At 55.1% G+C, this 14,403-nt stretch overlaps 1 long non-coding RNA gene across 1 annotated transcript in view; it reads left to right on the top strand.

Annotated features, from left to right (window-relative positions):
* Positions 1-13,743, top strand: part of LOC125094826 (uncharacterized) — a 31,664-nt gene extending 17,921 nt beyond the window's left edge. Inside the window, exon 3 of the long non-coding RNA XR_007125714.1 lies at positions 13,697-13,743. This is a non-coding gene — a long non-coding RNA (uncharacterized LOC125094826). The remainder of the gene's footprint in view (positions 1-13,696) is intronic.
* The last annotated feature ends 660 nt before the right edge of the window (positions 13,744-14,403 follow it).

Below are 14,403 nucleotides of genomic sequence, written 5' to 3' on the forward strand. Positions count from 1 at the left end.
AGCTCGAGGACTGAGGATAGAAAAACGTCTTCCTGGCTGGTCTCGGCCGCTCCTGGCAGTGAGGGTGGACTCCAGCACAGCTCTCCTGTACCGCAGAGGTTGGCGTGAAAGTGACAGTGTCCCCGCGTGCCGGGCATTCTGCTAGAATTCTGTGCGTCTCATTTCACTCAGTGCTCATGTAGCACAAATAAATATGAGAGTGTCACACAGGAGAGCCCAGGGACCTCCAGACTTCCTGAAAGCAGCCGGCTCTATGTCATGGTCCCGTCAATACGTACACATCCTCGGCAGAAGGAAGTTTTTTTGAAGCGATACTTCCTACGGGCCACTGCCTGTGCTTTCTCTGCGCATCTCTCCTACTTACTGGGAACAGCACTTTGTTTCTTTCCACACGTATGAACGGGCAGCAGTCCACAGCTCAAACACTGGAGCAGCCTTCAAAGAAAACAGTGCATTCACCCAAGGACAGTGACACGGATTGTTAAAATTTCTTACATTCCTCCGAGAACATTAGAAACAGTCTCCCACTCCCCCCAGCAGCAAAGGGGAGCACATGCTCCCTGAGTCTCTGCCACCCCCGGCCCCCATCCGCGTGGGCCCGCCTCTTTCTTCCTTCCTCTCTGGCATCCCTGTTCCTCCTCTGCCAATGTCTCTGGTTTGCTCAGGATTCAGGTCCGCACCTTTTCTGGGCGCACCCGCTCTCTCGGCCCTTCACGGACTTTCTCCACATTTGTAAGAAAAAAGTGTTTGCCTCACTCATGGAGGAGCATGGATGCAGCGTCAAACACCCTATGGATCCACCAAGCCCCAAAATGATCACATTCCGTCCCTGTTCTCCCCTCCCCCACTCTTAGCACGTGGACCTCTGTAAGGAACTGCACGTCCAGGTTCAAATTCCCAGACTCCTCGGTGTGCACGTCGGCCCCGCTGGGGTCATGGCTCCCCGGGCCTGGCCGGCAGCCTGTCCCCGTCCTCTCCCACCAGGGCTCTGTCCTGCACCCTGATAGCCTCACACACGTGCGTGCAGCACGAGGCAGCCCTGGGCACACGCGCCTCAGCACCCAATCCTTGCCCCACCTCGGCAGCCAAGTCCAGGTCTTTGGACCACATTTTAAAAGATGGGTGGTGCGGGTCTCAGGGTGGCCCTCTCTGCCCCAGTGGGCAGGGAGGCCCTCCCGAGATGCCAGGCCAGGCCCAGAAAGACTCCCCTGGAGGTTTTCCGGGCGGAGGGGGAATCTCGGAGCCCTGGCGCGTGCTGCCTCCAGACCCCAGGGCATTCAGGCTGTGGGTGGTGAGGAAGTGAAGGACGAGGCCCCAGCCCAGGACCTTGGAGTAGGAGGACACACCTGATCTGGGATGTCAGCGCCCTGGTCACCTCATGGGGACAGAGGGAACGACTCTGGACCTTTGGGTATGTGGCCAATAAACTCTCCTTTTCTGACCTGGGCCACTTTGAACTGGATGCTCTGCCATCTGAACAAGGACGGGTCTCCCCTGAGAAGCCTCCCTGGAAAGGACCGTGCGGCTCACGCGGCCGCACGCCAGCTTCCCGCGGCGTCCCAGCCTGTCTTTCCTTCAGGAGGGCAGCTGGAACTCTCGGGATGGTTTTTAAAGCCATGCTTCGTTTTCATACTCTCTGATTACCCATGTAGTAAAGCAGATTCATTTGTCTTTCAGGACAGTGGAAGTGCTGAAAGAGGGAAGGCGCACTGGAAAGGCTCAGTAAATTTCGGTTTTGGGCAGACAGAAGGTGTCTGCGTAAGGAGCGAATAACACCGGTCCTCGGAGCCTGGCGCCGTCCCCTGCTGCCCCCGACGCTGGGCCCTCGACTCCCGCACCTGCCCCCTCATGCAGGAGGACAACTCCGGGCCTCATGGACTTTGCAGCCACTTGCGTCCTTGTCGTGCAACTTAACACTGAATTAGGCAACGTCTTGGCTCACCTGTGTTTTAGCACAGCCGTTAGGAACTCAGCCTCTACAGGCAGCCTGCCTGGGTTCAGATCCCAGCCACCTCCCACCACTGAGAGCTCTGTGACCTTAGGCAAGTGACTAGCCCTCTCTGTGCTTCGGTTTCTCTGTTTTGAAAAGGGTGGTAAGGGTCATTCCTACCTAAGAGGTGAGGTTAAATAACTCACATTCTTGACACGCAAGTCGTGAAGAGCGTGCATGCGAGGTCTGGCGTGCACCGGCACGTCGGTGTAAGCAGCCACATTTATTCGGGTAAAAGGGTAGAAGAAAGGCTCAGGGGCTCTACATTCAGATAAACTCAAGTTAGAATCCTGGCTGCAATCCCCCTGCCTGACCCTGGCGATGGCAGAAGCCACGTGGTCCACGAACCTGGAGTATTTCCTACCTGGCAGAGTGGACCCGTGAGAACGCGTGTGGAGCCCCAGCCCAAGGCCCGGACTCGGGCACGCAGAGTCCCTCCCCTCCCACAGCCAAGTGTGCCGCCACCGCGCCGCGGGCTACTGGGACCGCCGCCTCCACGTCATCACAGCCCGGGAGCTGACGGCTGGCCGGAGGGGTGGCGGTTGTGTCTGACCCTGGGAGGTGGCCTTCGGGTGCTTAGCGTTGCACAACCATGTGTTGAATAGAACACGTGACCATTTGTATCTCTGGAATCCTGTTTCCGACCTCGGAGGGCCACTCAGAAGCCCCGTGGCAAACATGCCGGCACCCTCCGGGTAACAGCGTGCGGCTGAGTGCAGCTCCCAAGGCTTTCGGTGTGACTCCCAGGGACCCCGGGGACACCGTGGCCAGGCGTGACCAGCATGTCCTGCTCTGGGTGGCACCGGGGACGGCCTCGGGCTCAGGCATCCTGTGATCGCCCTGACCGACTGTTCCCCTAAATGGAGAGCACTTGGGCTGCCCCCGGCTGCCCCTTCTCTGAAAGGCCAATGGGCCCAAGCGCACCGTCTCTTTTCTGGTGCAGATCTTTCTCCTCCATGGTCCCTTCCTCGATCCCAAAGTGCATCTCGGGGTCTGAAGGTGGTGAAGAGAATCACCGGCTTGTGGTTCCTCGTTCACAGGCATTGAAGTGTCGGGTCAGGCTGTCCTGAAAGGAAGGTGGGGCACCCCCCAACCGGCTGCCCGCTGCTGGCCCCCACTGGCCATCCTGACGCCTGAGTCACGGGGGACCCCAGGAAGCCCCCCACGCCCTTGGAGCGTGGTTAGGAACGGGTGCGGTAGAAACGGGGACACCGAGTCCGCACAGGACAGAGCCAACCGCACGACCCTGAGTCACGGAAAGTCAGGGATGAACCCCACAACAAGAGACCCGTGTGCTTGGCAAGGGGCCAGAAAGACTTCACAGAGAGGTAGGACGGGAGCCGTGCCTTCTTCAAATCCCCGTCCAGGCTCCAGGAAGGTCAGCAGGGCGGCGGTCTGTCCAGGCTGCCCCCCGGAGCCACGTGTCCCCCACTCGGTGCGCTCCCAGCCTGGCCGCTGGCAGCTGGGGGCAGGAGAGCACGTCCCTGTCCTGTTTGCACCATTTCTTGACTGAGGGACGTCAGGTAGATGTTTAATCTTGCTGGGATTAAAGATGTCTTGAAACATTAAATCTTCAATCTTGGATCTTAAATTGCTCTAGACTTGAAGAGTCCTCCTGATCCCTAACTACGATGGGATAACCTCCTCCTCACGTGTATGCGACAAGGGGCTGCAGCCGGTGGGAAGCACTGGGTAGCCAGCAGCTGTCGTACTTCACACAGTCATTCTGCAAACGACCGTGGGACGCCCGCCGCGGACAGCAGCGGGGTCCAGACCGGGGATGCCCCAGCGAACGAAGGAGGGCGTGTGGCCTCTGCTTAGTCTGAGGCTGTGGGGAGTTAGTGAGTAAACACACTTCGGTGTGGGATATTCTGTGCTAGGAGGGGCTGAGGACGGCCATGCGGGCAGAGCAGGAGCCCCTCACCGGGACTTACGGGGCTGGAAGTTGCTTCCCGGAGAAGTTCTGTGTACGCTGAGAAGAGGACAGATATGTCAGAGCCGAGGGAGTAGGGACCCTCACTCTGGGCAGGATAACTGTGCAAAGCTCAGGAGGGCCACACACGGAGGGGAGGGACGTGAAGGGGCCCCCGAGGGAGGCGGCCCTGGGGACCGGAGGTGGAGAGCTCCCCGGCGTGGGGTGGAGGGAATCTGTCCCAGGACCAGATCATCACTCAGCTTGAGGACGTCGGAATCATTTGTTACTCAGTTTTAATTTCCTTGTCTGTAAACTGAGCGCATGCATGTGTGCACGTGTGCCCATGCGTGTAGATGTGTGTGCACGTGCGTGCGCATGTATGTGTGTGCATGTGTGTGGACAGGTGTGCGTGTGCACATGCATGCCTGCATGTATGTTTGTGTGTGCATGTGTGTGGACATGTGCGCGTGTGTGCAGCCGTGTGTGCATAAATGTAGACGTGTGTGCGTGTGCACAGGTGTGTGCATTTGTGTGTGCACATGTGTGTTTGCGTGTGTGCATGTAGGTGTGTGCACGCATGTGCTTGTGTGCACGTGGGCACACATACATGCATGTTCCTTCCCGGGTGTAGCCGTCAGACAGGCCAGGTCACACTGAGGTCGTAAGTCAGTCGTGATGACAGAGGACAGCCAGTGTGTTTCCTAGCGCACGCAGTGGGGTGGGGTGGGCTCCGCCGGAGAACCCTGCGTGCACAGGCTGGCATGGCCTCCTGCTCCCTGCCAGCAAAGAGGAGTGGAAGGCCGGGCACCTGCGAGTACGCAGGGGCTTCCCACGCCCCTCCCACTCACTGCCGGTGGCCTGGAACTCGTCCCATGGCCCCACCGACCTCTGTGCGTCTGGGAAGGACAGGCTTCTGTGTGCAGAAGGAAATCAGAGCCAGACTCCCATGAGCAGCACCATCCACTGCAGACCCGATAGCTGGGGTCCTTAGATGCAGCAGGTGCAGAGACGGCTGGCGGCCGACGGGGGAGTGCAGCTCGGTCCCGGGCACTGAGCATTTATTTGTTCAATGGCTCCCAGGAACCCAGAGAGAAATGAAACCCTGCCACTTCCCTCAGGGACACAAAACTGAGCAAGGAAAATAGAAAGTGTCCCAGGGATTGTCCCAAATACTTCATATGTATCATAATTCACCCTTTATAGACGATGGACTTGAGCCACAGAGAGGTGACTTTGCCTAAAGTCCCAGGGCACTGTCCCAATGTGGGGACGCGAGCCACCGGCTGGCCAGCCCTGTTGCCAAGGATGTGCTTCCCTGCATCCCTGTCATTCGCTAAGCAACAGCTACCCCATGGGGCCCGCTCGGAGCGACGAGCAGGAATGGGTACAATGAAGTTCGCCACGTGGGCGCTGCGCCGGGGCATCTTGGTATAAAACTGGATAGGAAGCAGACCAGACGGGAATGGCCGCATTTACCAAGCCTTTATGATGTACCAGGGACTCGGGTCAGCATCCAGGGAAGCTCTGAACAGGGAAGAGCTCGCTGGGAGACGAAGGAAGGGGCACTCGCTGGCCATCCTGAGGCCACCTTGTACCTTAAAATTCTTGAAGGACCCTGTTCGGTTGGAGGAGGGCTCTGAGTTTCAGAGAATGACCGACCTGCTCTCCGGCCTGCAGAGCGACACCCCGAACCCCGGGGACCCCAGACCTGAGCCGGCTTCTCCCACCTACAGAAGGCTGCTGGTTGTTCCCGGCGAGCAGCTGCCAGAGAAGCCTGTCCTCTATCTCGAATGTGATCACAAACATGGACTCGAACGACCCTCCGTCGATCATCCAGTGTGCCCTGGAGCCAGCGCGAGGCTTGGGGTGGTGCCCGTTGGTGTGACCAAGCTAAGCAGGGTCCTGGAAGTACCTGGCTGCAAATTTATTTGAAAAATCGGTGGAGGTATCCAGGCAGGAGATTGGCCTGAATATTGAAAAGGAAGAGTCCCAACTCCTCCGCGATGAAACCCCATCAGCAAACGAGAAGAGGGTTTCCATCTGCACCGATGCCCCGCACTCCCTTGGGCCGGCTGCTGGCAGTGCCCCGCCGCCCCTGCTGTCCTCCCCGGTCCTCCGAGAGCGCTGTTGATGGCCATGGCTCCTCCCCGCCTTGCTCCCACCGTGCATCCTGACACCCCTGTCCACCGATGACCATGCTCCGTTCCTCCTCCCTTCATGGTTGCTGGGGGAAGCTTGGGACCAGCTGGTTGAACTCCCCAAGGTCGTTCCAATGTGCAGGTGAGTCCCTGAGTTCCAGCTGATGCGAAGGGACAGGCGTCCCTTTCCAGACACGCCCCTCCAGGGCAAGGGTTCGCGCCCCCTAACTTCACCTTGGACGTGAAGGTGAAAGATTCATGTTGAAGGGGGCAGGACAGCCCGCTGGGTTCTGTACCATGGACTTCTGGGTGGATATGGAGCCCACCTTCAACCCCTGTTTTGGGTGCGTTTGCACAAAGCCTCCCAGCCTCCCAGCCGCCTTGCCTCATCTCCAGGCGCGGTGGTGGCTGACAGCACTCGGAGGCACACAGCTCATCTCTCGCTCTCTCCTGAGGCTTTTCACATGAAGTGTCTTCCCGACACTCATGCCTGTGCTCCCTGGACATTCGAGGGAGTTGGCACAGCGTGGGGCACGTGGCATTTCCCAAACGGGGGAGGCTGAGAGCAGAGGGAGGGAACTGTGTGTCTCCCTTTCATCACACAGCCTAGGTAGTAGAATGTCAGATGTGCCGACACGACATGACCGATGTCCTTGCAGAAGAGAACAGACCCAGAGACAGACGTTCCCGGAGAGACACGGTGAGATAGCGCAGGACAGCGAGGCAGAGGTTGGGGTGACCGCCAGCCGTGTCAGAAGCTAAGAGAACGGCATGCCACACGGGTCCCCTGGAGTCTTCAGGGAGAGCATGGCCCTGTGGACACGCGACTCCAGACTTCGGACTCCAGAACTGAGGGGCACCCGTTGCTCGGCGCCCTCAGTCCGCCGCACTTTGCTCTCGAAGCCCTGGGAGACAAACGCAATCAGCCCGGGACAGTTTGTCGCAGCAGAACGTGAAGGAGCAGTAAAGGACGATGCGGGCATCTTTCAAAGTTGCTAAGGAAGCCAGCTGGACACATTCCCACCGGCCAGAAGGGCGGGGTTTGAGTGTCGGTGGGTGGAAAAGGCCAAGACTGACACGTCTCCCGCAGACTGACCTCCTCGCCATTATGATGGGCCTCAGCCAACCAGACGGGTCACTCTTTGCAGAGGGTGACTAGTGAGCTCGTTATCGTAAACCTCAGTAAATGACAGGAAAGAACCAAGTACCCGTATGCTTCCCCTGACCCCCCAGGCCCACCGAACTGAAGATGATGGGGGAGGCCTTCGCAGAGGTTTAGTCCCGCTGACAAACGAAAACAAAATGATGCGGGAAAAGAACCCAACGTTTCTGTGGATCGGAGTGCTTAAAAGCTGTGTTTGTCAAAACGGAGTGAAAATGAGACAGGAAGGGCCTCCTGACGAGAGAGCTGCTGCTTGTGGTCTTTCCAAAGGAGTCAGACCCGAACCCGATCCAACTTCGAATAAGGCCCACGGAGGACACAGGGTCGCCGCGCGTGTGGTTAGCAACGGCAAGACCTCGTCTCTGGGAAGCGCTGCCGGACAGACGGCCGCATTCTTCAACAGACACACTGGAAGCAAAAGGGCGGGATGTGATGGGGGGGCTCATAGATTTTACGACATATCAGGCTTGAAAGCAACAATTAAAATAATGCAATATAAGCGATTCCTGTAAAAGTCAGAATAGCGGTGGCTTTGACGAGGACAAGAGTCCGCGGTGGGGTGAGGACGTTCCCCGGTTTCCTGGGGGCAGCGGGAGCTCCGTGCTCTGACCTGGCTGCTGTGACAATCGTGCCGGCTTTCTAGCAGCTCACGAAGCTCTACATTTGTTTCCTGCCGTCTGGCGTCTCCTTCGGGGGCTCGTCCCAAAGGATGCTCCAACTTTCTTCTTCTTTTCCAGCTGCCGGACACTCACGGCCTTTCTTGGACCGTCCTCATCGTCTTGTGGACCTCGTGATAGTGTTTACCTTTCTGTGTCTATAGGTCTTCATAGAGACAGATGCGCACTCTGCTCGGTGGGCAGGAAAGCAGTCTCCATGCGGGAAGTAGTGAAGATTGGTCGTGAAGCTTCAGGTGGAAAATTACCGGCCTGCGCACCCCAGGCTGATGGCGGTGCCTGGATGTCTGTGTGGACTTGCCCGTTTATGTGCTCATCGAGCACTTGTTGCCAAGGAGTGGGAACGAGAATATTCGGGACCGCTGTGTAAGCGGAGGGGAATTCCTGGGGGATGCCAAGTGGATGGGAGGGAATCGAAACACGGCGGTAATGAACCTGGCATCTACAGGGGCCTTCCGGGGCAGAAGCGAGTTTCTGTAAACAGTAGATCCCAAGGCCTCGGGAGTAAATGAGAGACGGGATGTTGTACATGTCAGGACGCCTTTGCCTGCAACCGACCCAACTCGCCTGAAGTCACGGTAACGGATTATTACACGGAACGTCCCCCGGGCCTCAGAGCCTCAGGACGACAGGGCAGGGTTGCCGTTGTCGCTCGTGGGAAAACCACGGGACTTGGAGAACGTCCTCTCGGAGTCCCTGTGCCCATTGCCCGCTGCAGGCCACTGCAAAAAAGAGGGAATTCAAGGGCTGACGCTTGAGCTTGCCTTCCCTGAGGGAGATGTTGGTCCCGTCTGGGTTTATGGCTTCTGTTCTCCCCAGTCAAGTGACGGGCGCCCAGGAGCATCTGTGAATAACGAGACATGCTTTCAAGAAGGAGCCTCTCTGGGAAAGCTCTGGAGACGGGCACTGGCTGGACAATCCTGCGGGCGTCGGTGGGCGGATCTGAGCAAAGACCCCGTCAAGTCTTACCCCTAGAGGTGGGACGGCAGAACAGCTAGAGCAGACCCAGATGGCGGGAGCAAAATTCAGGTGGAAAGGGAGACCCTCGCTCTTCCCGAGCTTGGTGGTGGGAGGGGGAGGGTCCCGAGGTTCCTCATTATCCAGATGGACAGCAGGGCAGGTCCCGGAGCTGTGACCTGGCTCAAAGACTTCCCCCCAAGAGATCTGCAGGGGAAAGGACGTGCAGGGAGATGGTCTTCCGCGGAGAGTGGGGCCCTGAATCCGGAATCCAGAGAGGAACACCCAGACACTTGCCGACAGAAGAGTGAGCAACCAGATTATGAACCTGTTCAAGTAGGACTTTCTCCCTTCTCTTCAGAAGCAGCCAGACTGGCGAGGGGAAACCCCAGGATTTCAGGGGTCGCTGAGCTAGGAAGTCGAGATGCTTGAACAGGAAAGTCAAGGAAGATTTTGATTTTTCATGTCTGAGAATGTGAGTCCTCCAGTCAGCAAGAGGGACCAGAGAAGGCGTGGGACCTGTGTGCGGCATCGTTAGGAGACAGAGACGGGAAAGGGTGTAGGAGGCGCGTGGAAGTGCCGCGTCAGGACGAGAGGGCTGAGCGCACATTTGGATCTGGATCTCACGTGGCCTCACACAATCCCGGTCTCCCCCACCCCACCCCTTTTTCCTTATTTCTGTTTCATTTTTCCGGTTGGCTCTGTTGTCTCCTGCTGCAAACAGGCTCACTCCCAGTGCCAGGGAAGACGAGCTCTGGGCCACCTCCCTCCCCTTGCCTCTAGCGATCCCAAGCCAGAGGGAGCCTCTCTCTTCCCACATGTGGGTCTGATGTCACAGAAGGACTCTCCCGGCCCTGCCTGGTGGTTGTCTCTGCTCCTTGAACCCGTCCTTGCAGAGGGTAAATGAGACACCAGGATTGCCAGTCTCAGTCAGTGGTTGGGGACCCGTGGTCCCAGAGTTAACCATCCAGTAGAAAGAAACGTTTGGGGCCAATAATATAGCAAACGTCCCCTGTCCAGAGACCCTGTGGATGAACCACAATTAGGCAGAAGCCGAGCCCCACAGGAGCCATCTGGGGAGGCTGACCCCCAAAGGCTCTTGGTCCCGCGTTGCTGCCGTCTTTGGTGGAACAGAAACGAGGGCCCATCTCTCCGGTCTGGTGGCCACGGTGCCCAGGGCTGAGATATTCGGATATTCAGACTGGGGGCAAGTAAGAGCGGTGAGGCTACAGGGACGTTTACAAAAATAGGTAAATTGCCCAGGAGAACAGCGTTCTGCAGGCCGACATTAAATGCGCTCAACCACGCTGGAAATCCCAGCTCGCTCCGAAGTACATATTCAACACCGAATTGTGCGTTCGCTGTGGCCAGAGGTGTAGACTTTCCCACTATTTTTCTGTCGGTGTGTGACAGCCAAGGGAATGCAGGGGATCACATTTCAGTGCAAATGATTGCACGAGCTGTAGTCCTTCCCGCCACACCTGCCCCCTGCTGAACCCACCCAATGACTCCGCGTTTGCTAACGTTACCAGAAGCCAGGATCATAATGGCTTCATCCCCAGCTCTCCTGCTTTCTTACGGTGTCATTTAGCAGGCAAAGCAGACAGGTTAAGATCGACAGAGATATAATAATATGGTTCCTTTTTATTCTGATACTATTTAGTTCTTAAGCTGTGTTCTGTAGAGCAAACCATCCTAACGACCAGTGAAGGGACAACATGTCCATCACGTGTGAGGGACGGACATTGAGGTGAAGCAGGGGACAGGTGTGGCGGGAACAGCTCACGACGGGCAGCCCCCGGCTTCTGCTTCTAGGATCTAGGGGGGCCGTGTGATCGTGGGCAGGACGCTGACCCGAAGTGTCTCTCCATCTAAACCCAGGTGCATGTCTGGCTAGTTGCTTGTCAAGCCTTTTTCCAGGTCTAAAAGTTTACATTTTTTCCACAGCCTGTAAACCCAGAGCTCTAATTTTGTGAGAAATACAGCTTTGGGGCTATTATACTTACCATTTCAGATTTACTGGACAAATATTATATGTGAGGCCCTATGTCAGGGGCTAGAAAAATGAAAACTAACTTAGTGGGGCGCAGAGTTCACCACTTCTCCCGAGGCCTCTCTCAGGCCGCAGCTTCCGTCCCCAGCTGTCCTGCTGGGGTCAGCTCCTCGCAGACACTCCCCGCCTTGCACGTTGCCCCTCCCGGGCCCGGAGCACCCCCACTGCGGCAGGCATGCAGTTTTCTGCCGTTGGGCAGCCCCCCCAACAGTGGGCCAGAGCAAACACAGACCGCACGGCCCGGCCGTCCGTGAACGTCCGGGCACAGGCAGCGAGGGACCCGGGCGGCCGCGCCTGCTAACCGTCCAGTGTCCCTGAGAACCGGGGCCCCGGAGGCTCTCCCCACCCCTCCGCCCACCCCCAGCAGCCCTCGGCCACCCTGCCTCTCAGATCACGTGTGAGTTTCCCGCGGCTGCTGTGACAATATGCCACAGTCCTGTCCTCTTGGAGTGTGTTCTCTCGGGGTCTAGAGGCCAGACGTCCGATCACGGTGCTGGCAGTGCCAGGACCCTCTGAAGGCTCCAGGGACGATCCTTCCAGCCTTACCCTTGGCGAGAAGACGGGCTCCGTCCTCTGCCTCCGTCCCCACGTGACGTTCTTCTACGTGTCTCCTCTTGCAGGGTCTCTGGTCACACTGGATGAGGGTTCTCGGATGACTTCATCTTATCCTGATCACATCTGCAAAGATCCTGTTTCCAAATAAGGTCCTACTTGCAGGTTCTGGGGGTGGGACTTCCTCTGCCTTTTTGTGGGACACAGTTCAACCCCCTGAAGGCAGGCTTGTGCCTCGCCGCTGCTTCTGTAGAAAATATCTTCATATCTGCACTTGGCTCTGTCCCTTATTCTGGGGACGAAAGCCAAGGGCTATTCCGTGGCCTGCAAGGACCCCCACCCACCTCTCTCCTGACTCCTCCCCTCCCTGCTGCCGCTGCATCAGGACGCTTGTGGTCTTCGCATCCTTGGGGCCGTGACCCGACCTTGCCAATTCTGCCCCGACGACCTCCTGTCTCCTTCAAGGCTTCACTGGAACGCCGCCGTAACTGGTTCTCTTTATGTTCTACTTCATTTTCCATAACATGGGTCACTTTGTAACTTGCAACATAATATACTATTGATTATCTCTCCTGCTTGTACTGCATTCCCGCTGTGAATAGAAACTTGTGTCTGGGGACACCTGGGGAGGCTTAGTTAGTTAAGCCTCTGCCTTCGGCTCAGGTCGTGATCTCAGGGTCCTGGAATCGAGCCCCGCATCGGGTTCCCAGCCCCGCGGGAATCTGCTTCTCCTTCTGCCTGCCACTCCCCCTGCTTGAGCGTGCCCTCTCTCTCTCTGACAAATAAATAAATAAAATCTTAAAAAGAGAGAGAGAAGAAACTCCGTATCTGTTGTGTTCACTGATTTACACGTTGTCTAAAGCCCAGTAACTGTCATCACTCAGAGCACAGGCAACACCTTCTAGCAGTTCTTAGCCTCTGCCAAATATTCTGGAGGACAGGACCCCCTGGAAAAAATTACTGATTTCTGTGTTTGTTCGGAATGATACGATGAATCACAAATTAAGTACAGAAACTAAATACTTCAGGCCAAGTAATACATATGTCCAGAAGCCACGCTGGGTTCTGTCGATCAAAAGTAGAGGAGTTGATAGATTTTATTAATAAAATCTGCAAGTAAAATATGGAGCTATTCAAAAGTTTTAAAAGTACCTTTTACTCTCTCTTGGTCACTGGAAACAACACATAGAGCTGAGGGTTTTGTTGTTGTAATTTCAATCCGTGAGGTCAGTGTGGCATGTTACTGTCCTGGTACTTAACTGAGCATTCACCAAATATTCACGCAACTCACGACACTTTCTGGAAGATGTATGTATTTTTCAATCTGAGTACCATAGAAACAATATTCCTGTTTATTAAGAACATAGTTGAGAAAATTTCCATAACTCATTAAAGTATATGAAGTGTCCATAAATACTTGTTGGTCAAATTTCAAATAGGAAATATTACTTGGAAAAAGGAAAACCCTGGGTATCTATATAGAATTATATCACATAAAAGCATTTCCAGAGTAAGTGGATTCCTGTCGGGAAAGTTGTCTCTTGTGGACCACTGGAAGTAAATATTTGATTTAATAAATAAAGAAGGTGGTTGCAAAAATAATTAGGAGTGGCAATTCCTTTTCAACGACCTTCCATATGCAAACAACTTTCGTAACAGGGTTTATACAAATACTTTAAAATATTCCGATTTGAAATGATTTAACATAATTCGTAGCAATGATAATGTGTGCGTGGATGTAGTTTTCAGTCTAGAAAACCACACTCATGTGTAGGTGCAGATGGCAGCGTTAGAAAGGCATTGACTGAAGAGACAAAATGTCGACCTTGAGTAACAGCGAGATGGAGAACGTGTGTTTGGGTCACTCGTCTCTGTGGTTGTTGGGGGTCCTCGCAGCTCAACACTTGGTCCTATAGTTAAAACAGTCTTGTTGTGTCACAAGTGGGATTAATCATGTACAATCCTGCAGCTGGGGCTGACGGGCATGGAGAGATTAGAGCTCCAGTTATGACACAGACGTTATCAGAGGTCGGTTGTTTCTGCCTGGTGTAAGTTTAAAACCAACTTCTTCTATCTGTCCAATGCTGACAGTGGAAAATTAGGTTCTGCCCAACAGAGACACGTAAAATCCTATCAGAAGTGCCGAGTTCTATAACACTGAGTATCCTCACAGAGTGGTTGGAAACCAATGTGGCCATACCTTGAAATCCACAGGGAATTTCTTTTTCTTCTCTTTTTTTAAAAGATTTTTTAAGATTTTATTATATTTATTTGAGAGAGAGAGAGAGCGCATGAGCGAGAGGAGGGGCCGAGGGAGAGGGGAAGCAGACTCCTTGCTGAGTGCAGAGCCTGACATGGGGCTTGGCTCCAACTCACGACCCTGAGATCATGACCCGAGCCAAAAGCAAGAATCAGATGCTTCACGGACTGAGCCACCCAGGCGCTCCCACGGGAAATCTGGTGTTGAATCTTAGGGCATGTGGGAAAACAGCCATCATTTCCCTTGGAAAGGTCCTTAGATTCGAGCACTTGCACCATTTGATAGATAGCACAGAAGGTGTTCACGAGGAGAAGTTTCAAGTCATCATTTGCTTCTTCCTCCAGAGTCAGCTCCTTCAAAAGCACATCGCTCCCTGAATTTTTCATCCAAGGCCTCCTGCACCACGGAGACAGGTAGGAACACGTTATAAGCTTATGACACGTTCGCCGACATGGTCAACGAACTATTTACATCATGCTTACATCCAGAATCTCTCCTCGCACCCAACCAAGTAAACAAAAGCTTCGGAATAAATGAGACAGGTGTGGTCTCATCGGCTGATGTGGCGACTGAAGGAACAGCTGGCTTAGAGTCGAATGTTATAACGGAACGTAGGGCTTAGGACGGTGTTTCAGTCTCTGCCCAGCATGTGGTCTGGGGATGTGGGAGTCTGGGGTAATTTGCAAGAGTCCAGTGTGTCCA

Source organism: Lutra lutra, chromosome 3 (assembly GCF_902655055.1).
Source record: "Lutra lutra chromosome 3, mLutLut1.2, whole genome shotgun sequence".
Classification (NCBI taxonomy): domain Eukaryota; kingdom Metazoa; phylum Chordata; class Mammalia; order Carnivora; family Mustelidae; genus Lutra; species Lutra lutra.